Genomic DNA, 25,450 nt, shown 5'->3' with positions numbered 1-25,450 from the left:
GCTCTTATTCTAATTTCCCAGTTCTATAGATCCCTTTTGCATTCTCTCTCTCCATCTGAACACCCATAGACGGGTTCTTCCCTTATCTCTCACTCCTTGACTAGCCCCCTCTCTCTTTATACACATCCAACGGAAAGATCTCACCCATTATATCTTCAGTGGGAGCCAGCTAAGTGTGGTGGCAGTGAACTGGGAACCACAGGACATTCCTGCAGCAAGCAGAGCAGGCCTCAGTCAGTCGCGTTAGTTAACTCCTTCTGACCATGGCCAGCACCCAGCAGTACCAAGCACACACTTCACTTATTTTTAGGCTGGATTCCACTGTGTTACCACATCGCCGTTGGTCCCTAAACAACTGCATTTTTATCTGTTTCAAATTGATAGTGTCGGCGGGAAATGTTGTGTACGCTGTCTATAGACATAGTCCCATTCTTTTACGTGTTACTTTAAGGACATTCTCCATGGCGGGTGGGGATATTGCCCCCCCCCTCCTGATCATGAACAGCTAGCTAGAACAGCCACACCACACCCCTTCCTTCAGCTTTAAACAAGATGTGTTCAACACATCACTGTTCAATGCCCTTGCCTCCATCCACACGAGTAAATCAAAAAAAGCTGATAATAAATGGGGTGTTTCAGCAAAACTGTCCAGGGCTCCCGGCGTGCCCCCCAAGGCAATAAAGAGGCATTACTCGTGCGATTGTTTAATCTTTATTTTTCAACTTTTTCCACACTGTAATCAAATTCGCAGTATGAAAAAATGTACACAGTGAACTTTTGATCCCCTCCATTTCTTGGATCATGTTCCGCTCCTCCAACCCCAAGTCTTCACCTTCTAGTTTCCCAGACATATTGGCATGCCTCTTTGGTGCAGTCCCAACAGAGACCCCGGATGAATAATGGAGCTGCAAGCATGCAAGAGCGCAGTTTTATGATAAATATTACAATTCATAAATCACTGTTTCTCTGAGGAGCATAAAGCATGAGATGAGGATGGGGAGGGATGTAAAACTGTTGAGCGCTGGGGAACCAGAGAGACCAACATGGGGTCATGCGCTCTCTGCTTGAGTCTGACTGGTGATGAAATGGAGTCTTCAACCGGGGAGATGGGGGCGGTGCACTGTGTAAATGTCTGAGACCGTAGCTAGTGTGGAAGATATAAGCAGTCGACCAAATGTTTAGAATACACTTTTTCAATCAATACAATTAATTGAACAGGAACAAATTGTTTCGTCAGAAATGTACACTATCTGCTTAAAATAAACAAAAAAAACAATTACAATATGGGAATAAAATGTAAAGACCTAAAGGAATGGCAGTGGAAGGAGCTGGAGAAGACTTCCCCAAACAGAGTGAGCAATGGACCTAAATAGGAAAGGCAAGCTAGTTCATCCAAAATTGTGATCATTGTTGTTCAGATGATCTATTTCTGTGTAATTCATTTGCCAAACATGTTGAAATTGAGAATGGAATCTGTACAACAGTATTATTGATCTGAACATGCTACCTCTGATTATGCCTCAACATTTTATTCATGTTTTTTTCACGTTTTTAGTGTTTGAGTACAGGGACATGACAGTGCATGAGTCTCAGATAATCAGTGAGTTCAGTTCCACCCAGTTATCAGTCACTGCAGCAAAGAGCCTGTTCCCTCTTATACACTGCTGCCATCTAATGGCCAGGAATCAAACTAACTGGACCACAAGGACGTTTTCTAATGAAATAAAAATAAACAAGTGATTTGGTCTGATTGGTTTTATTTAATACAAATGACAATCCATCTCTTGGAGTGAAAATGTCATCGCCACAGTCCATGCAAGTCCATCAGAACAGACTCCAAAACCCATATAGTACACCTCTTGCAACATACCTACTCTATGTAAAAATCATCCAGCATCTGAGTCCCTTCTCCCTTGACCCAGGGCAGGGGCAGAGGTACATAGGGGTCATATGTCCAGCGACGTATTGACAAGGTTTATGTTTTCTCTGTACCTAGGGCCTCCTTGATGTGTCCTCTCCAACCCCACTTGGTTCTCAGCTCAACAGGCTTAAACCACAGGATGTCATCTACCAGAGAGAAAAGAGCAGAGGTCAGTTAAAATTAAGATACATCATATAAACCACAGGTGAGTCAGAGCCATTTCCTACATCGCCACATTGGTAGTACGACAGAAGTTGTGGGCCAAATGGTACAGATTCTCTATATAGTGCACTACCTATAGGCCCTGGTCAAAAGTAGTGCACTATCAAAGGAATGGGGTGCCATTTGCAACAGACTGTGAGAAGTTATGGGGATATTATTGGGAAACATGTAGTGCTCAGCTCAGTGACCCCTCACCCCTGTTGAAGAACATGTATCTGCAGACAGCGGACCGGTGGTTGATCTTGAAAGGGTGTCCACTCAACACGATCCTCTTCAGTACCACACGCTTGGGGTCACAGCTCAATAGACTACCTGTACCCACCAGGTTCTGCATGCCTGGGGGAGACAATTGTATTTATTATTATTTATTAACTTTTATTTAATTAGGCAAGTCAGTTAAGAACCATTTTGTTTTTACAATGACGGCCTACCCCGGCCAAACTCAGACAACGCTGAGCAAATTGCGCACCGCCCTATGGGACTCCCAATCACGGCCGGATGTGATACAGCCTGGATTCAAACCAGGTACTACAGTGACACCTCTTACACTGAGATGCAGTGTGTTAGACCACTGCATCACTCGGGAGCCCAGGAGAGATACAGGCTCAAACACAGGCAGAGATACTAATTCAGCTACACATCAGATACACAAACATTTATATGAACACAGAAGCAAAACATGGCAGTGTGTTCCTCTGGCCTTCCCCATCTTCAAACAGATAGAGACATACTAATTCAGCCAAACATCACTCTATCCAGGCCCTTACCATCCTCCCTCTGTCTGAAGAGCAGTACCCCAGCGGTGGGGAATGTAATGGGGGCTTTTACAGAAATCACAGTGGGGGCGTCAGCTCGAAGGGAACGCTCCAGCTTGTGCTTGTCGGCTGGAGAGAGAGCCAATCACAGGTTAGATACAACACTGAGCCGAACACTGACTGTAGACATGGTTCCATCACTTGCTTTGTTAATGCTAAAGTGCTGAAAGCTAGCCAACACACAATACTCCAGTCCCCACAGTGTCAGCATATTTGCCATACTTTTTATTCAATAGATAATTTTGTTCAAGACGTAAATGGTGCAGTTTAGCCAGTTCCCCTAACCTGATGTGTGCTGGGAGAAGATGGCGCAGGCCCTGAACCTCCTGAATCCACAGTGGAACACCAGTTCCTCTTGAGACTTGATAGGGTCTGTGTTGATGGAGTGTCTCCTCAACAGCATGTGCATCACTGACATCTGATCACAGAGGATAGAAAGAAACCAAGGGGTAAGGAACTGGAAGAATAGTTTCTGATGAACTATAGTGTTAATAAGACCAGAAGCTAGGGTTGTTAGAATTAGAACTTCTATCTATCTATATACAGTGCCTTCGGAAAGTATTCAGACCCATTGACATTTTCCACATGTTATTAGACTCATCAGTCTACACACAACACCCCATAATGACAAAACAAAAACAGGATTTTAGAAATGTTAGCAAATTTTACAGGCCAAAGAGTTCAATCTTGGACTCATCAGACCAGAGAATCTTGTTTCTCATGGTCTGACAGTCTTTAGGTGACTTTTGGCAAACTCCAAGCGGGCTGTAACCATTTTACTGAGGAGTTGCTTAAGTCTGGCCTGATTGGTGGAGTGCTGCAGAGATGGTTGTCCTTCTGGAAGGTTCTCCCATCTCCACAGAGGAGTTCTAGAGCACTGTCAAAGTGACCATTGGGTTCTTAGTCACCTCCCTGACCAAGGCCTTTCTCCCCCGATTGCTCAGTTTGGACAGGCGGGCAGCTCTGGGAAGAGTCTGAGAAGAGTCACAGATCTTCCCCAGATCTGTGCCTCGACACAATCCTGTCTAGGAGCTCTACGGACAATTCCTTTGAATCATTCCAATCAATTGAATTGACCACAGGTGGACTCCAATCAAGTTGTAGAAAAAACAAGGATGATCAATGGAAACAGGATGCACCTGAGCTCAATTGAGTCTCATAGCAAAGGGTCTGAATACTTATGTAAATAATGTATTTATGTTCTTTACTTTTAAAAAATGTGCAGAAATGTCTAAAAACCTGTTTTTTTCTTTGTCATTATGGGGTATTGTGTGTAGAATGCTGAGGATTTAAAAATAATAATATATTTTTAGAATAAGGCTGTAACGTAACAAAATGTGGAAAAAGTCCAAGGGTCTGAATACTTTCCGAAGGCACTGTACACACGCACACAAATACACACACACACGTTCTCGTCGAACATCTCATTCTAAAATCATGGGTATTCGTTTGGAGTTGGTCCCCCCTTTGCTGCTATAAAAGCATCCACTCTTCTGGGAAGGCTTTCCACTAGATGTTAAAACATTGCTGCAGGGACTTGCTTCCATTCAGCCACAAGAGCATTAGTGAGGTTGGGCACTGATGTTGGGAGATTAGGCCTGGCTCACAGTCAGCATTCCAATTCATCCCAAAGGTGTTTGATGGGAATGAGGTCAGTGCTCTGTGCAGGCTAGTCAAGTTCTTCTACACCGCTCTCGACAAACCATTTCTGTATGGACCTCGCTTTGTTTACGTGGGCATTGTCATGATGAAACAGAAAAGGGCTTTCCCAAACTTTTGACACATAGTTGAACTCTCCAGATAGTTGAACTCTTCCACTCTCCAGAGTCCAATGGTGGCGAGCTTTACACCACTCCAGCCGAAGCTTGGTATTGCACATGGTGATCTTAGCCTTGTGTACGGCTGCTTGGCCATGGAAACCCATTTCATGAAGCTACCGATGAACAGCTATTGTACTGACGTTGCTTCCAGAGGCCGTTTGGAACTCAGTAGTGAGTGTTGCAACCGAAGACAGGCGATTTTTAATACGTCCTTTAATACGTCAGCACTTGGTGGTCCTGTTCTGTGAGCTTGTGTGGCCTACCACTTTGCGGCTGAGCCGTTGTTGCTCCTAGACGTTTCCACTCCACAATAACAGCACTTACAGTTGACCGGGGAAGCTCTAGCAGGGCAGAAATTAGACAAACTGACTTTTTGGAATTTTCTATGACGGTGTCATGTTGAAAGTCACTGAGCTCTTCAGTAAGGCCATTCTACTGCCTAATGTCTAATGTTTGTCTATGGAGATAGCATGGCTGTGTGCTCGATATTATATACCTGTCAACAACGGGTGTGGCTGAAATAGCCACTAATTTGAAGGGCTGTCCACATACTTTTGTATATATAGTGCATATTTATAATATACAAATATATATATATTCAGAATTTCTATTACTCTGTAGTTTGTGTACACTTTTAGCAACATATTTTACAGCAGAAATGGGTTACAATTCTTAACTTTCAGACAGTCATTCAGGAGTATGCCAATACTGTATACCTTCTGTTCATGTGGCAGTAAGGAGACCAGCACCAGAGGCCTGCCTGCCTGGACACTCTCCATCACCGTGGGGGGAACATCCACTACATGGAGGGTCACATACCAGCCCACCTAGAGAGCAGAGCAGGGTTAATGGATGGGGGGGGCACAGAGAGGGGACAGGGTTGAAACAGGATGTCACACACACACACGGCAGACTCTTACCATGGCCCCCTCTTCCTCCTGAGCAGCCTCAGCTAGTATGCGGTGGCCTGTGCGCTCAAAGCTCTGAAACTGGAAGATGCGGGAGTAGTCTGCAGGCAGGTTTTCCACAGGGTTCCAGGGGGAGGAGCGGAAACTCTTCAGGCCCCTGTAACGCTGGAACCTGAGCACACAGGAAATTAGCAACGTCAACGTATAGCTAAATAATTACGCTGGGCCAGGACGTCCTGGAAAGTAAAGTTTGGGCGTTAACGGCTCGAAGGCATTGTCTACTACATATGACCAGATGTTTCAGACAAGTTTGTTACATTCCTCCCTCCTCAGACTTTCCCTTGAGTGTTACTAAAGGAAATGTTACATCTTGGAGTGCTTTGACTCTTTGACCAGAGGCCAGGATCAAGTCACTGGCTGGAAATGAGCTGTTCATCAAGGTTATCACATTCTGCTTGACCATTTCTCCAAATGTAAACATAAACTCAACGTACAGGTAACCACCAAAATAAAGGAAACACTTGAGTAAATGAGGGACACAAAGTATATTGAAAGCAGGTACTTCCACACAGGTTTGGTTCCTGAGTTAATTAAGCAATTAACATCCCATCATGCTTAAGGTTATGTATAAAAATGCAGAAATTGCCATTATTTTGGCTACTACGGCTAGAAGAGATCTCAGGGGTCTCAAACGAGCATAGGGGGTTTAAACGGTGTGTGTGTGTCTCAGTCACCAGATCTCAACCCAATCAAACACTTATAGGAGATTCTGGAGCGCCTGAGACAGTGTTTTCCACCACCATCAACAAAACATCAAATTATGGAATTTCTCGTGTGAGAATGGTGTCACATTCCTCCAATAGAGTTCCAGACACTTAGAATATATGCCAAGGGGCACTGAAGCTGTTCTGGCTCATGGTGACCCAACGCCCTATTAAGACACTATATGTTGGCGTTTCCTTTATTTTGGCAGTTACCTGTATGTGAGTCATGGGTGACTGTGGATGTTACATGTCTTTTTCATGGATCGTTTGAATGATTTTGCTTAGACATCCCCGCTGTGTTGTAGCCTACATTAAGAGCAGAGGGTCCTGTACAGTACTGAAGGAAAAGGGGCCACTGTGTATTTGATAGACAATATCATTGTCATGCCCTTACCTGTTCTTAGCCGATTGGTCTAGAGGTGTGTCCACTTCATCTGGGAACATCTCATTGGCCCGAGCCTTCCGGTAGCGTTTTAACCCCTCCCCTTCCTCTGCCTCATCCATGTGCTCATCATAGCGCTGGTCTGATCCACCCTTGTTTGATGTGGAATTCAGCTCCTCCTCCGAACCACCACCTGAGGCAGCATCTACTAGGGCTGGGAATTGTATTGCGATTCTCACAATTCTATATGTATTGCGATTAGATACTGTGATTTTATTATGACTCGATGTTCCAAACATATTGCTCACTATATGTCTGCTGCAGAGGGACAAGAGACAGCCATGAGAAAACGAGTTTTGTTCAGACATTGAAATAAAAGTGCTGAAAACAAAATTTGCTCCCTATTTAACAAGCTATGAAGGAAATATGCTGGAATTTTGGTGAACGTACAGCCATCTGGCGCAAAAATAATATTGCGACATTGTCAATACAATATATTGTCAAAAATAATATCCCGATATGCAACTGTATCGATCCCCCCCATCACTAGTTTCTACTGTAGAGCTACTGTACATACTACATCATATACACCAGACTTTTTCCATATTTTGTTAGGTTACAGCCTTATTCTAAAATTGATAACATTTGTTTTTCTTCAATCTACACACAATATCCCATAACGACAGAGCAAAAATAGGTTTAGAAATGTTTGTTAATTTATTACAAATAAAAAAACATAAATATCACATTTATATAAGTCATTCAGACCCTTTCCTCAGTACTTTGTTGAAGCATCTTTGACAGCGATTACAGCCTCCAATCTTCTTAGGTATGACGCTACAATCTTGGCACACCTGTATTTGGGGAGTTTCTTCCATTCTTCTCTGCAGAGCCTCTCAAGCTCTGTCAGGTTGCTGCACAGCTATTTTCAGGTTTCTCCAGAGATGTTCGGTCGGTCGGGTTCAAGTCCGGGCTCTGGCAGGCCACTCAAGGACATTCAGACTTGTCCTGTAGCCACTCCTGCGTTGTCTTGGCTGTGTGCTTAGGGTCGTTGTCATGTTGGAAGGTGAACCTTCGCCCCAGTCTAAGGTTCTGAGCGCTCTGGAGCAGGTTTTCATCAAGGATCTCTATGTATTTTGCTTTGTTCATCTTTGCCTCGATCCTGACTAGTCTCCCAGTCCCTGCCGCTGAAAAATATCCCCACAACATGATGCTGCCACCACAATTCTTCACTGTAGGGATGGTGCCAGGTTTGCTCCAGACGTGACACTTAGCATTCAGGCCAAAGAGCTCAATCTTGGTTTCATCAGATAGGAGAATCTTGTTTCTCATGATCTGAAAGTCTTTAGTTGGCTTTTGGCAAACTCCAAGCGGGCTGTTATGTGCCTTTTACTGAGGAGTGGCTTCAGTCTGGTCACTCTACCATAAAGGCCTGATTGGTGGAGTGCTGCACAGATGCACCAAGACCCCCGTTTGGGAAGGGAAAGGGGATACCTAGCCAGTTGTACAACAGAATGCATTCAAATGAAATGTGTCTTCCGCATTTAACCCAACCCCTCAGAGAGGTGCGGGGGGCTACCTTAATCTCAGATTGGCCAGGCTGACAGCTCTAGGAAGAGTCTTGGTAGTTCCAAACTTCTTCCATTTAAGAATGATGGAAGCCATTGTGTTCTTGGGGACCTTCAATGCTGCAGAAATGTTTTGGTACCCTTCCCCAGATCTGTGCCTTGACACAATCCTGTCTCGGAGCTCTACGGACAATTTCTTCGACCTCATGGCTTGGTTTTTGCTCTGACATGCACTGTCAACTGTGGGACCTTATATAGACAGGTGTGTGCCTTTCCAAATCATGTCCAATCAATTGAATTTACCACAGGTGAACTCCAATCAAGTTGTAGAAACATCAAGGATGATGAATGGAAACAGGAGGCACCTGAGCTCAATTTCAAGTCTCATAGCAAAGGGCCTGAGTACTTATGTAAATAAGGCATTTCTGTTTTTTTCACTTTGTCATTATGGGGCATTGTGTGTAGATTGCTGAGTATTTTTATTTATTTAATATATTTTAGAATAAGGCTGTAACAAAATGTGGAAAAAGTCAAGGGGTCTGAATCCTTTTCGAAGGCACCGTATGTAATGTGAACTACTGATGTTAATGAGGTTCAAGCCAAGGGCATTATACTATTTATTAGAGGTCGACCGAATGGCCGATTAATTAGGGCCGATTTCAAGTTTTCATAACAATCGGAAATCGGTATTTTTGGACACCGATTTGGCCGATTTAAAAAATATATATATATATATATATATATATTTTTTACACACCTTTATTTAATCTTTATTTAACTAGGCAAGTCAGTTATGAACACATTCTTATTTTCAATGACGGCCTAGGAACAGTGGGTTAACTGCCTCGTTCAGGGGCAGAACAACAGATTTTCACTTTGTCAGCTCGGGAGATTCAATCTTGCAACCTTACAGTTAACTAGTCCAACGCTCTAACCACCTGCCTCTCATTGCACTCCACGAGGAGACTGCCTGTTACGCGAATGCAGAAAGCCAAGGTAAGTTGCTAGCGAGCATTAAACTTATCTTATAAAAAACAATCAATCAATCAATCATAATCACTAGTTAACTACACATGGTCGATGATATTACTAGTTTATCTAGCGTGTCCTGCGTTGGATATAATCGATGCGGTGCGTATCATTGCTCCAATGTGTACCCAACCATGAACATCAATGCCTTTCTTAAAATCAATACACAGAAGTGTATATTTTTAAATCTGCATATTTAGCTAAAAGAAATCCAGGTTAGCAGGCAAATATTAACCAGGTGAAATTGTGTCACTTCTCTTGCGTTCATTGCATGCAGAGTCAGTGTATATGCAACAGTTTGGGCCGCCTAATTTGCCAGAATTTTACGTAATTATGACATAACATTGAAGGTTGTGCAATGTGACAGGAATATTTAGACTTATGGATGCCACCCCTTAGATAAAATACAGAACGGTTCCGTAATTCACTGAAAGAATAAATGTCTTGTTTTCGAGATGATTTCCGGATTTGACCATATTAATGACCTAAGGCTCGTATTTATGTGTGTTATTTTGTTATTAACTAAGTCTATGATTTTATAGAGCAGTCTGACTTAGCAGGGGTGGGCAGCAGCAGGCTCATAAGCATTCATTTAAACAGCACTTTCATGCGTTTTGCCAGCAGCTCTTTGTTGTGCATCAAGCATTGCGCCGTTTATGACTTCAAGCCTATCAACTCCCGAGATTAGGCTGGTGTAACCGATGTGAAATGGCTAGCTAGTTGGCTGGGTGCGCGCTAATAGCGTTTCAAATGTCACTCGCTCTGAGACTTGGAGTGGTTGTACCCCTTGTTCTGCATGGGTAACGCTGCTTCGAGGGTGGCTGTTGTGTTCTTGGTTCAAGCCCAGGGAGGAGCGAGGAGAGGGACGGAAGCTATACTGTCACACTGGCAATACTAAAGTGCCTATAAGAACATCCAATAGTCAAAGGTTAATGAAATACAAATGGTATAGAGAGAAATAGTCCTATAATTCCTATAACAACTACAACCTAAAACTTCTTACCTGGGAATATTGAAGACTCATGTTAAAAGGAACCACCAGCTTTCATATGTTCTCATGTCCTGAGCAAGGAACTTAAACGTTAGCTTTCTTACATGGCACATTTTGCACTTTTACTTTCTTCTCCAACACTTTGTTTTTGCATTATTTAAACCAAATTGAACATGTTTCATTATTTATTTGAGGCTAAATTGATTTTATTGATGTATTACATTAAGTTAAAATATGTGTTCATTCAGTATTGTTGTAATTGTCATTATTACAAATACATTTAAAACTTATTTTGGTCCTCCAATAATCGGTATCGGCGTTGAAAAATCATAATCGGTCAACATCTACTATTTATAAACCTAATGGTGTTGGCCCAAGGAAGTGTAAAAGTGGTTCTCACAGAAGTGGCATTAGAGTAAGCAAGAGAGACATGGGGGGGGGGGGGGGGGGGGGATCCACACTGCATGGGGTCGATTCACAACCTTCAGAACAACTCCAGCTGTAATAATAATAATAATCATGATCATCCCCAGCACCCTTTCCTCCATTGTTAACATCTCCTAGATGTTAAATCCTGTCTAACCCCAACATCAAACACATTCTAATAACGATTAAAGAAAATAAATGGAGCTGAACCTTTTCTCCAAAGACGAATTTCCCCCTTTCTTTCAAGCAAGGCTGTTATAAATAAATGGCCGTCCCTCCCTTGGTCCAGACAGGAAGTTGTATCCGCGGAGCAGGAAATCAGGTGGCTTCTCTCGGGACCCCTGCTCCAAACACTATTGTTGCCACGGTGAGCAGCCTGGCACTACAGCCCAGAGGCAGACAGTGAGAAAACAAACAGTGGTGCTGCGCCGCAGACCAACCACGGGTTACGTATACACTGTCTTGTTCCACCCCCAACCACACACCGTCCGGCGACGCAATTTCTTTTCTCCACCAATCACTGTCCTGTCTGAGCTGCTTCCCCCTGACGTCTTCCGCATCACCCCACATCAGCTCAGACGTCTCAACAATCAACTCAGACTGTAGGATCACCCTCTTCTCCTTACACTACTCTGTCTGCTTACGCTTTCCTTTAGTGGTTTCACTATCGCAACAGGCAGAGGGTAAACAAACATGTAAACAAACACATACATAACTATTCTTCTGTGCAGACTTTTCAGTTTCCCAGGCTGTGGATTGTATTCACTACACACCACCTGAGAGTCAAGGTCCTCTTCATCTATGGATTCGTCCATCATCGCGTCATCATCCTCCTCATCGTCCGTGCTCACTTCATCCTCCTCACCATTCTCATCCTCCTCATCCACAATCCACGTGGCCTGGTAGTCTGATGTCCCCTTAGGCACCTTCATAGCACGCTTGCTCTTTCTGACCTCTGAGGGGAGGACGAGGGGAGAAGGAGAACATTTATTAAAGAAGTTCATTACATTGTAAACCCAGAGACAATAATAAACTCAATGTGTTGACATGAACCAGTTCAAAGTACCCATACAATGGATGCCAACAACAGCACTGCGACCATAGATCTAACATGTAATTCAACGTAACGACCCTCTATAACTCCGCCCTCTCTCTCCCTTTACCTTCAGCCTCCAGCAGTTCAGTATCAGTGGGCCAGGTCTGCTCTCCATCCATGGGGCCTACCTCTGCCTCGGCCTGCAGACTCTCCCTGCGAGCTAGGTCTGCCTTCATCAGCACCCGCACTGACTCCATTTCATCAACACCACCATCCTGAAACACATAGAGAGCACAGTTAGCACGTACTGCCAACAAGCAGAAGCAGCACTGATAAATGCCTTCACTATAGTTTGTAAATTATTAATTAAATCACTGTCAATTTTGTATGTAATGATATCAGCCCGTGATAAGCTGTGACCATCTTCGTAACATTGCAAAAATCAGAAATATTGTGCACAAAAATGCAGAATAGCTAAACAATGCCTTTGTCAATTCTAGATTAGACTAGTGCAATGATATACTCTCCTGCTAAACTGATAAATAAACTTCAGTTCGTGCTAAATACGGCTGCTAGAATCTTGACTTGAACTAAAAAATTGTATCATGTTACTCCAGTAATATTACTGACTTCCTGTTAAGGCTAATTTCAAGGTTTTACTGTTAACCTACAAAGCATTACATGGACTTGCTCCTACCCATCTCTCCGATTTGGTACATACCTACACGTACGCTATGGTCACAAGACGCAGGCCTCCTTATTGTCCCTAGAATTTCTAAGCAAACAGCTGGAGGCAGGGCTATAGAGGGCTATACACCGCCTCGTCTGAGGGTAGTAAATTGGTGGTCTGTTGATATCCCTCTAGAGGTGTGGGGGCTGTGCAATGGCAAAGTGTGTGGGGTTATATCCTGTCTGGTTGACCCTGTCCAGGGGTATTATTGGACAGGGCCACAGTGTCCCCCGACCCCCGCGTCTCAGCCTCCAGTATCTATGCTGCAATAGTCGACAGTTGAAGTTGGAAGTTTACATACACCTTAGCCAAATACATTTAAACTCAGTTTTTCACAATTCCTGACATGTAATCCAAGTAAAAAATTCCCTGTTTTAGGTCAGTTAGGATTACCACTTTATTTTAAGAATGTGAAATGTTAGAATAATAGTAGAGAGAATGATTTATTACAGCTTTTATTTCTTTCATCACATTCCAGTGGGTCAGAAGTTTACATACACTCAATTAGTATTTGGTAGCCTTGCCTTTAAATTGTTTAACTTGGGTCAAACGTTTTGGGTAGCCTTTGTCATGCCCTGACCATAGAGAGCTGTTTATTCTCTGTGTTGGTTAGGTCGGGGTGTGACTAAGGCTGGGTTATTTAGGGGAATTGTATATCTATGTTGGCCTGGTATGGTTCCCAATCAGAGGCAGCTGTTTATCGTTGTCTCTGATTGGGGATCATATTTAGGTAGCCATTTTCCCATTGTGCTTGGTGGGATCTTGTCTATGCATAGTTGCCTGTGAGCATTATTATAGCTTCACGTTTCGTTTGTTCGCTTTCTTGTTTTGTTCTTTGAAGGTTTCTATTCCAAAATAAAGGATGGAAACATATCACGCTGCATCTTGGTCTACTCCTTATGACGAATATGAGAGAAGATCCCACCACAAACGGACCAAGCAGCGTGGCCAGGAGGAGCAGGTATCCTGGGCCTGGGAGGAGATAATGGCAGGAGACGAAAGCCTTCCATGGAAGCAGACGCAAGAGGTGAAGGAAGGACAAAGACGACACCGGGGTTCGCGGCCACGACGGAAGGGAGCCTCAAAAAGTAAATTGGCGGGGGCACACGGAGTGGTCGGCGAAGCCGAGGGGCGAGTCTGAGAGCGAAGAAGAATATTGGAATAGACTGAGCGAGGAGTATTGTGAGATAGTTGAGGGGAGGGATGAGGTAGAGTGGATGGTTTGGTGTCTGGAGCGAGACAGTCGCCGTGAGGAGCGTGGGACCAGTCACCATGTTTTGCGGAGATACGCAATGTGCCTCCCGGTGCGTTCTGTGCCAGCTCCTCGCACTTGCCGTGCGAAAGTGAGCTTCTAGCCAGGACGGGTTGTGCCGGCTCAGCGCTCCTGGTCTCCAGTACCCCTCTTCGGTCCAGGATATCCTGCGCCGGCTCTACGCACTGTGTTGCCAGTGCGCCTCCACAGCCCAGTGAGTCCTGTGTCAGCGCCCCGAACTTGCCGGGCTAAAGTGAGCATCCAGCCAGGATGGGTTGTGCCAGCTCTACGCTCTAGACCTCCAGTGCGCCTCCACAGTCCAGTACGTCCTGTGCCTCCTCCTCACACTCGCCCTGAGGTGCGTGTCATCAGCCCGGTGCCACCTGTACCGGTCCCACGCATCAGGCCTGCAGTGCGCCTCCACAGTCCAGTACGTCCTGTGCCTCCTCCCCGCACTCGCCCTGTGGTGCGTGTCATCAGCCCGGTGCCACCTGTACCGGTCCCACGCATCAGGCCTCCAGTGTGCCTCCACAGTCCAGTACGTCCTGTGCCTCCTCCCCGCACTCGCCCTGAGGTGCGTGTTATCAGCCCGGTGCCGCCTGTACCGGTCCCACGCATCAGGCCTCCAGTGTGCCTCCACAGTCCAGAGCTTCCGGCGACAGTTCCCAGTCCAGAGCTTCCAGCGACAGTTCCCAGTCCAGAGCTTCTGGCAACAGTTCCCAGTCCAGAGCTTCCGGCGACGTTTCACAGTCCAGAGCTTCCGGCGACGTTTCACAGTCCGGAACCTCCTGAGACGGTCCACGGTCCGGAACCTCCTGAGACGGTCCGCGGTCCGGAACATCCAGCGACGGTCTGCCATCCAGAGCCTCCAGCGACAGTCTGCGGTCCAGAGTCCCCGGCGACAGTCTGCGGTCCAGAGTCCCCGGAGACGAACCGCGGTCCGGAGTCCTCGGCGACGATCTACGGTCCGGAGTCCCCGGCGACGATCCACGGTCTGGAGCCTCCGGCGACGATCCACGGTCCAGAGCCTCCGGTGACGATCCAAGGTCCGGTGCCTCCGGTGACGATCCACGGTCCAGAGTCCCTGGCGACGATCTACGGTCCAGTTCCTCCGATGACGTATCCACGAGCGGAGTGGGGACTTTGGCCCACACCGGAGCTGCCACCGACGTTAGATTACCACCCGGGCCCTCCCCTATTGAGTCAGGTTTTGCGGTCGGAGTCCGCACCTTTGGGGGAGGAGGGGGGGTACTGTCACGCTCTGACCATAAAGAGCTGTTTATTCTCTATGTTGGTTAGGTCGGTGTGATTAAGGTTGGGTTATCTAGGGGAATTGTATATCTATGTTGGCCTCGTATGGTTCCCAATCCGAGGCAGCTGTTTATCATTGTCTCTGATTGGGGATTATATTTAGGTAGCCATTTCCCCATTGTGCTTGGTGGGATCTTGTCTTTGTATAGTTGCCTGTGAGCATTATTATAGCTTCACGTTTCCTTTGTTCGCTTTTTTGTTTTGAAGTTTTCTATTCCAAAATAAAGGATGGAAACATACCACGCTGCATCTTGGTCTACTCCTAATGACAAACTTGACAGCCTTCCACAAGCTTCCCACAATAAGTTGGGTGAATTTTGGCCCATTCCTCCTGACAGAGCTGGTGTAACGGAGTCAGATTTGTAGGCCTCCTTGCTCGCACACTTTTTGAGTTTCCCACAAATTTTCTATAGGATTGAGGTCAGGGCTTTGTCCTTTGTTATCCTTAAGCCATTTTGCCACAACTTTGGAAGTATGCTTGGGGTCATTGTCCATTTGGAAGACCCATTTGCGACCAAGCTTTAACTTCCTGATTGATGTCTTGAGATGTTGCTTCAATATATCCACATAATTTTCCTACCTCATGATGCCATCTATTTTGTGAAGTGAACCGGTCACTCCTGCAGCAAAGTACCCCCACAACATGATGCTGCCACCCCTGTGCTTCACGGTTGGGATGGTGTTCTTTGGCTTGCAAGCCTCCCCCGTTTTCCTCCAAAATAACGATGGTCATTATGGCCAAACAGTTTTATTTTTGTTTCATCAGATCAGAGGACATTTCTCCAAAAAGTACGATCTTTGTCCCCGTGTGTAGTTTCAAACCGTAGTCTAGCTTTTTTTATGGCGGTTTTGGAGCAGTAGCTTCTTCCTTGCTGAGCGGCCTTTCAGCTTATGCCGATATAGGACTAATTTTACTGTAGATATAGATAATTTGTACCTGTTTCCTCCAGCATCTTCACAAGGTCCTTTGCTGTTGTTCTGGGATTGATTTGCACTTTTCACACCAAAGTACGTTCATCTCCAGGAGACAGAACGAGTCTCCTTCCTGAGCGGTATGATGGCTGCGTGGTCCCATGGTGTTTATACTAGCGTACTATTGTTTGTACAGATGAACGTGGTACCTTCAGGCGTTTGGAAATTGCTCCCAAGGATGAACCAGATTTGTGGAGGTCTAAAATTTGTTTTCTGAGGTCTTGGCTGATTTCTTTTGATTTTCCCATGATGTCAAGCAAAGAGGCACTGAGTTTGAAGGTAGGCCTCCAATTGACTCAAATGATGTCAATTAACCTATCAGAAGATTCTAAAGCCATGACATCCTTTACTGGAATTTTCCAAGCTGTTTAAAGGCACAGTCAACTAAGTGTATGTAAACTTCTGACCCATTGGAATTGTGATACAGTGAAGTTATAAGTTAAATAATCTGTCTGTAAACAATTGTTGGAAAAATGACTTGTGTCATGCACAAAGTAGATGTCCTAACCTACTTGCCAAAACTATAGTTTGTTAACAAGAAATTTGTGAAGTGGTTGAAAATCTAGTTTTAATGACTCCAACCTGGGTGTATGTAAACTTCCGACTTCACCTGTATGTGCCGGGGAGCTAGGGTCAGTCTATCCTATCTTTTGTCCTGTGTGAACTTAAATACGTTCCCTCTAATCCTCCCATTTCTCTCCCCTCCCGGGGGAACTGAGCCCTAAGAGAGAGAGAGAGGGAGAAACTGACCCACCTGAATGCCTACGTCTCCTTCCTTCCCAGGCTTGGCAGGACGGGCGGTCATAGTTGAGGGGAAGGGGGTCTATGGGCGATTCGATCTGACTGAGCTGGAAGTCTCCAAACCCAGAGATGTGCACCAGCCTGTCCACCTGCAGAGGGCAGCCTCGGACATACCCAGACACACGCAGGGTCCCCAGGCCCGTGGGGGCTTCCCCTCTCCCTTTCTCAGAGCTGTTGGAGGTGTAGGGCCTGCTGGCCCAGGAGGTGAGGCCGACGGGAGCAGAAGCCCAACCTCCTCTGCCTCTGTGCTCCCAGGTGTCTGAAGTCAGTGTGGCCTCCTGGTCTGAGTCCAGAGGGAAGAGGCGCACCCCAGGGAAGCGGATTTTGGATATCTTGGCTAGCGCCCGCCGTGATTCCACAAGCTTCTTCACTGCCAGGTCTGAAACACCCTGACACACCAGAGCTGGGGGAGAGAGAAATGGGGGTTATATAGGATAGAGATGACAATGGATGCAGAGAAAAAAATCGATGGGGTAGTTGAGATTTGGAGTAAAGGAATCAGTATAATATCTACAGTATGTCATCTGCTAAACATTTATCTAATCTGCAAGGGGAGAGAACAAGTTGAAAAAAATCAAGCGCACTGTGAGCATCTTTTTTGGATAGCTTGTATGGAAGCTTACAATGGGCTGGTAGCCCCTGTGCAAAGAGTCCGAGGCAGTAGTCTCCATAACTGTCCCAGCCTTCTGTAGAGACCAGCACAAACACCAGACTATCTGCTACCTTCACCACATCCAGTAGAGAGTGCGTCAACTAGAGAGAGAAGGGAGGGAATAGAGTCAGAGATTACGTTATCGGATTAGTACTAGCGTCAGCATTGACTGAAAGCAGGTAGCCTAGTGGTTAAGCCTAGCGTTAGGCCAGCAACCGAAAGGTAGCTGGTTCGAATCCCCGAGTAGACTAGGTGAAATATCTGTCGATGTGCCCTTGAGCAAGGCACTTAACCCTAATTGCTCCTGTAAAGGAGTCAGCATGCTTCAGTTCGGCTGGTGCCTAGCCAAACCCGGCTAGCCGAACCGAATGAGTGCGCTTGCATACTCCCTTAGAAAACCTCTGCTTAAAAAATGTAAATATAACGACAATAGTACTGTTTGTCCATTTTGAGACAGCATAGCAAGTATACACTTCCTCAAAATAGTCAAAATTGATCTAAGATATCTCAAGAAATCTATAATTAAATTATGTTTTTGCAGAGATCTAATTTAGCATCTAACTAAGATGTTTGGTGCAGTATTTCTCAATGAAAAAAATGTACATCAAAGTGAGTTGTCTCTCGTTATAGAAGAATCTCTACTGTTGACCAATCACCAACGAAGGAGCGTAGACTTCGGCTCCGAACTTCAGCTTGCCCCCAGAAAATGCACCCCCCCCCAAGTCCAAAACTAACATAAACGTCATCATAATATATGCACAAACACTTCTAAACTGTTTCGGATGGGAAGAATGCGGATGCCTTAAGTCGCTCTGTATAAGAGCATCCCCTAAATGAATAAAATATCAAATGTAAATGAATGACTCAGAATGCCCCTTATAATTGTTGAGTACATCCAGACATGGATTACACTTTCATTTACGTAAACTATAGTCAGTATCTATATAACTTTAGTTTCGACAACATAAACACATTGTTGTAGCCAAGTCGGTGAGCTACCTGGGTCTGGGTGGAGGATGGTGAACCTCTGTTTGAAGCGGGCTATGACCAGGCTAAAGCTGTCACTGACCTCATACACACTGTTCTCCTCACGCACCAGCCAGCCAGCCTCCTCACACAACAGCAGCCTGGTCACAGCCTCAGCATCTACACCTGCATGGAGGGCCACCACAGCCACCAGGTGGGGGACCATCCCTGCTGCCCAGATGACATTTCTCTGCCAGGACCTGGACAGGACAGACACGTAGCATTTAAGGTAGACTCAGAAATGTACGAAGTAATAGCAATATCGTGCTGATTTCCACAACAACTAGAGTGTATTGATGCTGAATTTCTCCTCTGTTATGGTCCCATAGCTACCACATTGTAGCATATACTCTGTGTGACTGCAAAGTCTTGCATCGTGTCGTGATCTCAATATGTGCGGTGCTGATCGTTGCAATGTCATAAAGCTGACTCTACTTTTAACTTGCCTGATTTATACCGCTGTGGTCCCAAAGTGACATTGTGTCAAAAGCAAGAGCATCTTACCAGGTCCTTCTTATTTTGCCGCAGCTGGTTGGCTTTGTGTCGTTTGTCCAGCTTTCTCGCCTCTTTCTTCTGTTTTTTGGTAAGAGCAGTCATCGACTGTTGGAGATGACATCATTCAAAGGTGAATGACAGATCAGGATGGAAACAAATGAAAGGGCATGGCTACCAACATGTGCACTAGCAGATAGACAATTACAGTTGATGTAAGGGTGAAGTTGATGTAAGCCTCTCCATGGTGAAGGAGGTTTCTGATGATCCACCAAAGGTGTGGAGCAGAGACCAGGCTTTTTTTGGAATCTAGCTCCTACTACATGGACTTGCCCTTGGTCAATACTTCAAACATGTAAATTATGAAACGCCTACCATGTACCCATGTTCGTCCTCTGTAGTTGCGTGCCTTTCATTGTTTGCTGAAATCTATACATTTTCAATAAGCATTCATCAAATACAACCACTGTTTGCTCATTGCTGTTGCTCCCGAGTGGCGTAGCAGTCTAAGCCACTGCATCTCAGTGCAAGAGGTGTCACCTACAGTCCCTGGTTTGAATCCAGGCTGTAGCACATCTGGCTACAGCCATAGCCGGATGTGAACAAAGAATATATTCTTATTTACAATGACGGCAAACCCCGGCAAAACCCAGACAACTCTGGGCCAATTGTGCGCCGCCCTATGGTACTCCCAATCACAGCCGGATGTGATGCAGCCTGGATTTGAGTAAGTATGCAGTGAGTATGCAGTGCCGACCCGTCATTCAGGGCAGGGGGGGGTTCGTTGTTATTTTGTCATTAATACATGTCACATATCAGTTTGCAAACAATGTAAAAAAAAATATATATATATATATACACAGTACCAGTCAAAAGTTTGGACACACCTACTTATCATTCAATGTTTTTTCTTGATTTTTTTACTATTTTCTACATGGTAGATGTCACGATGTCGGCTCCTCTCCTTGTTCGGGCAGCATTCGGCGGTCGACGTCGCCGGCTTTCTAGCCATTGCCGCTCCATTTTTCCATTGTTCCATTTGTTTTGTCTTGTTCCCTGCACACCTGGTTTTCATTCCCTAATCACACTGCATGTATTTATTCCTCTGTTCCCCTCCATGTCTTTGTGTGAAATTGTTTTTGTTACATGTTTGTGTGTACGCGCCAGGCTGGGTTTTTCCCCGTTATTCCGTGGCTTTTCACGAGGGATGTTTATTGTACAACATTTGCTACATTTTTGTGACTGTTTCGCACATAGCACTTTTACCTTTGGCTGGAGGTTTTGACGCAGTGGCGTCTGTCTGTTTTATTGCCTCTGCCTTAATAAAGTGTGCTCCTGTTCACAACTCTCTGCTCTCCTGCACCTGACTTCTCCACCAGTAGCGTACAGTTTGACAGTAGAATAGTCACCAACTTGTCTAAATTGTCCACTCCCCCTTTTGTGGCACTGTAATCCATTATGGTTTTTGATGTTCCTGGCCACAGATTCTCCCATCCCTATGCAGCGTACTCATGAGTACCACATTTTTGCCTTTCTTTGGCACGTAGAACACTAGGGATGTGTCGGCCGTGAACACAAACTTAGAGGAATTGATAGGCCTGTTACGTGTATTCAACAGCTAAGGTGGGAGCTCTGGCTTGGTTTTTCGTACTGTTCCTATCATCAGCTTCCTCTTGAGGAGCTGCTGTCCCAGCTTGTGCGAAGTAAAACAATTATCCCATGTGATGTTGTGGCCTCAGAGTCCCTGTGTCAAGTCCAGGACAACCCACATCCCTTGGTTTTTCTCAGGGCCTCCTCTATATGGCTTCTCTGTATACACTTGCAAGTTCCACCCATATGATGAAGCAGCATCACAGCAGCCCAGATCATGATTCCATATTTTGCGGGTTTAGACGGTATGTACTGCCTGAAGGGGCAGCAGCCCCTAAATGGCATAAGCTGTTCATCAACAGTAACGTTGGGCCCAGGTGTCACGTCCTGACCTTAGTTCCTTTTTTAGGTCTCTGTTTTAGTTTGGTCAGGGCGTGAGTTGGGGTGGACATTCTATGTTTTGTGTTCTATGTTTTCCATTTCTATGTATTTGGCCTGGTATGGTTCCCAATCAGAGGCAGCTGGCAATCGTTGTCTCTGATTGAGAACCATACTTAGGCAGCCTGTTTTTCCCACTTGAGTTGTGGGAGGTTATTTCCTGTTTAGTGTTTTGTGTGTTTCGTTCACTCTCTGTTGTTTTGTTATTCAGTGTTCAGTTGATTTATTAAATATTAACATGGACACATACCACTCTGCGCATTGGTCCGATCTTGACCACTCTTCCTCAGATGACGAGAACCGTTACACCAGGGTTGTAAAACAGGGGAAGGCGGACCACTCACTTGTCCCACACTGACCTGATTGCAGCTAGCTTGTCTCTCTGCAGCCAAGCTGGTCTGGTGTCTCAGTTATCAAAGCAGATAATCCTGGAAATAATGTGGAAATTTTCCAGAGACATTGTTGGACAGAAAAGTTATCTGCCAGTTTCTTCATCCCACAGGGATTCTGTTGATTCCCCATTGGATCTGAACACCAGCAAGGATAAGAACTCCAAAGTATGCATGTAAATGAGTTTGGTCCATCTCCTTCCATCTCTCTCTCCAAAATCACACCTTCCCTCCAAATTAGTGAAGTCCAGAATGATTTTCTGGATGGTGTCTGGGATGAACAGTTCAAAAGAAGACATGAGGAACCGCCATCCTCATCTGCCCTGGTTGCATCCTTATCACATTGGCAGCCATGCGGGGTGGCTCATTCCTTGGGCAAGAAGACCATTTAATTTCAGAATTCTTTGATGTCCACATTTCTTCTCCTGCAGGCTGTTGATGAGCTGGTTGCCAACGGTTTGGTCCTGGGCTGGCTGCTGACGGGCTGACTGAGGGTCAATCTCATCCTCTTCTTCCAACTCACTGTCAGACTCCGAATTGACAGAGACATGATCCTCATATTCAGAAGATTCTTCATCTTCCAAAGTGGAAGATGCTCCTTCCACACCAGCTCTCTCTGCAAAAATGATTTGTTAGGCCCTCTGAGGAGAGATTACTTTTGCCATACTGATTCATTGTGGTAAGGAGCCACACATGCAAAGCTATATATTTGTTGTGTTGCTCCCCCAATTTGCACCTGGCTGGTGTAGAGTGTGGGAAAATACTGAATTTTGTACAATGTATCAAAATAATGTACGGTAATAACATTGTGCAGGTTCCCACAATACATTGTGTAGTTTCACACACTACAAAGGGTAAAGTGTGTGAGAAAAGCAGGAGACAGGTTATTGGTGATATGTTGAAACAGCAGGCCCAGGGAGGAAGAAGACAGAGTGAAGGCACACAGCAAACCTTACTTACTGTTTTTTACCCACTTTTATTACCCTCAGGTCCACATATGTAATATACATTAGTAGGGAGTGCACAGCACTCAATGAAAATGTGTTATTTTACATGTTCTTCGCAGAAAATGACCAAAGGCCAACGAGTCTCAGATTGAAAACATTATTTATTGTATCATTTTTCTTCTCCAATTTGAGTAAACATTGAAAATGGGTCCCACAGACCGGAACACAACAAGGGTTAAGCAAGTCAGCCATTTCAGCTGTTTTTTTAAAGGAAGTAAATGAGGCTAAATGAACTGTTTTGCTGCCAGACAAGGCTCTGCTGTTAGCCTGGTGCGGCAGTGGTAAGATGTTGGGACAGTACGCCCTAACAGTATGTGGGCACCGTTTGTCACCGTCATAGCGCAATTATTATTGTCATTATTTCACCTTTATTTAACCAGGTAGGCCAGTTGAGAACAAGTTCTCATTTACAACTGTGACCTGGCCAAGATAAAGCAGTGCGACAAAAACAACAACACAGAGTTACACAGAAACAAACGTACAGTCAAAAACACAATAGAAAAAAACTGTACAGTGTGTGCAAATGTAGAAGAGTAGGGAGGTAGGCAATAAATAGGCCATAGAGGCTAAATAATTACAATTGAGCATTATCACTGGAGGGATAGATGTACAATTAATGTATTATTTAGTATTGTGCCTTTGCTGTCATGTATCCCCAAAATGTTTTTTTGTGTTTGCCCCACCAAGCTGTACATGCTAAAATCGACCACTGAAAATATGGGAGTTCCCACATCTGATGATATTAATTTGTCACAGCTAACGTTACGTTCGAAACAGAATTTGAAGCACGTGTTCGGCAGCACAGCAGCAGCACGTCCATGGCTACAACCAGCGACAGAAAGGGACACATTCCTCCGTCACAAACGTACCCTTGTTCTCCCGTTTGATTTCTCCTTTCCTCCGATGCTTGCTACTTTTATGTGGCCCTGTTGTTGTTCTCCACCAGACACCATTTTTGCCACGCTCGTGTGACGGCATGCCAACTTTGATGACGTAGTTCACTTGCTATTGAGAAAGGCCGCCGTAGGCAGACCGGGCTCTCAAGAGAAGACAGGCTATGTGCACACTGTCCACAAAATGAGGTGGAAATTGAGCTGCACTTCCTTACCTCCTGCCAAATGTATGACCATATTAGAGACACATATTTCCCACAGATTACACAGATCCACAAAGAATTAGAAAACAAACCTAATTTTGATAAACTCCCATATCTACTGGGTGAAATACCACAGTCTACAATCACAGCAGCATGACGTGTGACCTGTTGCCACAATAAAAGGGCAACCAGTGAAGTGAACAAACACTATTGTAAATACAACCCATATTTATGTTTATTTATTTTCCCCTTTGCACTTTAACTATTTGCACATCGTTACAACACTGCATATAGACATAATATGACTTTTGAACTGTGTAATGTTTACTTGTAATTGTTATTGTTTATTTGACTTTCATTTATTATCTACTCACTTGCTTTGGAAATGTTAACATATGTTTCCCATGCCAATGAAGCCCTTAAATAGGGCAGAGGCAGCACACTCAGACCTATCTCAGGAAATGCCTAGAGGCAGAGATAGGATGAAGGAAGTTCTAGGCAGTATAGCACTACTGAGCTCACAGTTTTCTTCTTCTTAGCAAACACTTGAACAGCCTTGGGATAGGCTACATCTAGCGCCCTATCATCCAGCCTCTTTCTAAATTGTGTCCTCTTGTAAAAGGGTACATTTAATAGGATTATCTTTTAAAATCCTCTTTATCTTAATCTGGATGCACCTTTCGTATACAGCATTGTATTCTTCATGATCACCTTTTTTTCTTTGGCATCAGAATTTTTACTTGCAGTACAGCACTTTTGTATCTCCCATTCATGACATGGCCTGAAAGGCTTCCTGTTCATTTGGATAAAGAGAGGCTGCAGCCTTATTGGTAGGGCTGGCCATTTGGATGGGAGCCAAACAAGAGTATAAACTGCTTATTTGGAGCACCGATTGGTTCACTGTAGTTTAGAAGAGAAAGTTGTCACCAGCTTTTTTTTACTGTTTCACATTCCGTATAATCATGAATTAGTCAAAGGTTTTCTTAATGTAGGATCAACTGGATTAGCCTGTAATGCAATTAATTCTAATTTGCTATGTTATAACTAGTGTGATTACAGTGTTATTACACAAGTCCCTAATATTCCATTAGGGTGTTTTCTTGTAAAATGTTACAGACATTGACTTCACTTCATGCGCTACACATGAAAAAAAATCCTTCAAGAGCAGCAAACCAAGAAAAAGTCTTACCTGGGGCGGCCCATCAGAAAGTCCAGGACCCAGTTGCATTGGGTGTCCTCACCCAGGGTCTCGAGCTTAATGACCAGTTTTGAGGGTACTATTGTGTTAAATGCTGAGCTGTAATCGATGAACAGCATTCTTACATAGGTATTCCTCTTGTCCAGATGGGTTAGGGCAGTGTGCAGTGTAACTGCAATGGCGTCGTCTGTGGACCTATTGGGGAGGTAAGGAAATTGGAGTGGGTCTAGGGTGTCAGGTAGGGTGGAGGTGATATGGTCCTTGACTAGTCTCTCAAAGCACTTCATATTAGGCCTACTAATATCACTGATACAATACATTGTCTGTTTTCCTTTTCTTTGGGTTGTCGAAATAGAATAGTAGGACTCAAAATTGGTCAATCTGTAATAGCCTAGTTATGACCATCGGCATAATTTGTTAGATATTCCAATAATGTATCTGTCTGAAACTAAATTGCACGAATTGAACCCAACTTCAGTGATGTTCGTGGAAATGACTTTCCCTTAACATGACTCCAACTGCATCACATTTGGGACCGGCTGTAAACCACCTTTGGTCTGCTTGGGTTCTCAAGAGCTATAATATGTTGTTGTCTTGGGTCTCTTTATGTTGTG

General features: G+C 44.7%; 1 pseudogene; it reads right to left on the bottom strand.

Moving 5' to 3' along the window:
- Positions 1 to 725: 725 nt before the first annotated feature.
- On the bottom strand, positions 726 to 23,495 carry LOC115137763 (pre-rRNA-processing protein TSR1 homolog; annotated as a pseudogene).
- Positions 23,496 to 25,450: the final 1,955 nt, after the last annotated feature.

The sequence above is a fragment of the Oncorhynchus nerka genome, linkage group LG11 (assembly GCF_034236695.1).
Source record: "Oncorhynchus nerka isolate Pitt River linkage group LG11, Oner_Uvic_2.0, whole genome shotgun sequence".
Taxonomy (NCBI): Eukaryota; Metazoa; Chordata; class Actinopteri; order Salmoniformes; family Salmonidae; genus Oncorhynchus; species Oncorhynchus nerka.
The sequence above is the reverse complement of the archived record's forward strand: the minus strand, read 5'-3'. Positions and strand labels throughout refer to the sequence as shown.